This window comes from Molossus molossus, unplaced genomic scaffold (genome assembly GCF_014108415.1).
Source record: "Molossus molossus isolate mMolMol1 unplaced genomic scaffold, mMolMol1.p scaffold_m16_p_14, whole genome shotgun sequence".
Lineage (NCBI taxonomy): Eukaryota > Metazoa > Chordata > Mammalia > Chiroptera > Molossidae > Molossus > Molossus molossus.
Window position 1 is genome coordinate 46,578,439 of NW_023425349.1, and position 2,703 is coordinate 46,581,141.

Here is a 2,703-nt window from a genome sequence, read left to right on the forward strand (position 1 = left end):
AATGCACCTGGGAACTTTTTAAAAACACCAAAGCCCAAGCCACACATCTGACCGGTTAAATAAGAATACCTGAGGGATAGTGCCAAAGTGTCATTTAAAAGTTTCCCAGGTTATTTTAATTCAACCATCATAAGCGGTGGTCTAATGGGAATAGACACATCAGCATAAGAGAGGGTCCTCGGCTTGCGATGCTCTGCCCCCTTCTCATTAGTTTCTAACCACCCCACATAAGTAACAGCATCACTAAAATGAAAACCAGGAAGAAAGACTGTCTGTCCCTTTTTGAGAGCTCACAGCACCTAATGACAGCAGTGCTGGGGCAGCTGGGCAGGCATCACTTTGGAAGTCAAGATGTGTGATCAAAGGAGAGAATGAAAGAGGATGAATTCTACCAAAAGATACTCCCTCTTCTATTCTCTTTTAATTTTCTTTCCAGAGATTCTGATTTGGCTGTGTTGGGGTGGGGCTTCAGAAATACATCCTTTGTCAAAACTGACACAGAGATTTTATTGTTTGCCAGGTTTGAGAACTTCTAGCCCAAGGTTCTCAAACTTTGCTGCATATTAGAATCACATGGGAAGCTTTTAGTGTGCGTGTGTGTGTGTGTGTGTGTGTAATTAATTAATTTATTTTCCTTACAGATGTTTCTCTTTTTTCCCCCATTGACACCCTCCTCCCGATCCTGCCACAGTATAACCTGGGAATCTTTTAAAACCCAAATGCCCAGGGCACACTCTACACAAACTAAATCAGAACCCCTAGGAGTGGGGCCCAGGCATCAGCATTTTTGAGCTCCCAGGGTGTTTCCACTGTGCAAGTCCCAACTGAAACCAGTGCTTTAAAGTCCCCTGCAGAGGAAAGAACAACAAAAAAGGAAAAATAACTAGATTCTAGGCACTGCTTTGCCATGAATTTTAGAAGCATCACTTTGTTTTGGGGGGCCTCAGTCTTCCCACCAGTAAAATGATATCCAAGGTTTACCCCAGCCTTAATGCACAATCCGCTCTGCATGTCAAAATGCTTTACTGAAAGCAAATTCCCTCGACTGCAAGTATTGTCTCATCACAGCCCTGACTGTATCTACAGCTCTCTTTGCTGTTAAAAAGAGGTGGTCACCTGCCTCAAAGATTAACAATCCTGAATGTTTTCTCCAAAGCTGGAGGGTCTGAGTCTCCCTAATTCTTCCCTACCTCTCCCATCAGATTACAGATGTGATGCAACCATGTCCTCAGTTGAATAACTGTCACTAATAAGTCTGACCAAGAATCATGGTCAAAATGTGGAAGGTGTCAATGGTGGGAAAACGAGAAACACCTGTAACCAAAACAAATGAATAAATAAAAAATAAATAAATTTTTTAAAATGTGCTCTGGGATGGTTTGGCTGTCACACAGGTTAAAAAAGAAGCTATACTTGATTGATTTATAGTTTCAGGTCTTTCCCAGGAGCCCAGTGTGCCAGGCACACACTCTTTGTTAATCTAGACAGACATCATTAGCTGTGATCAGGGTCCTCTGGACTTGAAACACTCTGCCCATATTGCTTATTTCTTTCTAATACCAATACACAGGCAGCATTACTGAAATGAAAGCCAGGGAGATCATTAGCAACCAAAGAACCTAGTTTCTTCTTGATAATTCACAATTGCAGTGTCCTGGCACAAGGATTATGAGGTTGTCAAAAGCGCAGGGTTCAAGCCCCAACTCTCCCATATGCTCACAATGTGACCTGGCTAAATGACCCTCTGCTAATGAGGCCTCAGTCTCGTCTCCAAAGTATGTATCAGACCTGCTGTTTCTCAGAAGGGCAAGGATTGGATGAAGCAACATCAGGGAGAGCATTTTGTAAAAGTTATTTCTCTACCTTTTTTTCATTGACTCCCTTCTCTCACAACACGCAAAAGTTCATTTTTAAATATTTAAATTATTCCCTGCTGTGACATAATTCCCCCACAGATATGTACCCTTTGATATCCCAGACACCAAGTTGCTGTAATCTAACATATAAGAAGCAGGCCGCACGGAGATGCTACTAATTAACATGCACTTAGAAGGCAATAATGCAATTAATAAGGAAACAATTACCATTCTCATTTCCAATTCTGTATGTGTTAGATTTTTTCACGAGGGAAAGTGAAAACACGCAACTAAGGCAGAATCTAAATACAAGACAGAAAACAGAAAAGACCTGGGTTGTTGAAAACGTGAGACTATTTCTTGAAGCAGCAGAATGATAGAACAATGTTGTCCAGTACAAACTAAAAATGTCTTTATCAATATAACAAGGAGAGGCACGGTTCTTCACTTCTTCTTTGTTCTGGTCTTCAAAAGTCAGGAAGAGCAAATGCATTCAGCTGTTGAATAAAGTCAGCTGCTGATCTGTAAACCACTACATTATAGAGAAGGAAATCTCCATATTACAAAAGAGGCCAGTGTTTGCATAGGTTATTGAGAAATGATGCAGAGCATGAAAATGATGAAAATAGTGACAGGGAGGAAGATTTCCCTGGAATTACAATGAAAAAACTGAGATTTAGAGGTTAATCCTTCACAAAGTCAGGGTTCCTCACCCCGGACTCAGCTCTCCTCTCCACACCACAAAGATGCCATGGAAGAGGTATTTGCAAACAAATAAAAATGCTTGCATCATTTATCTGAAAGTCAAACAACTATCAACCTTAATATAGTACAAATATAGAAGTAA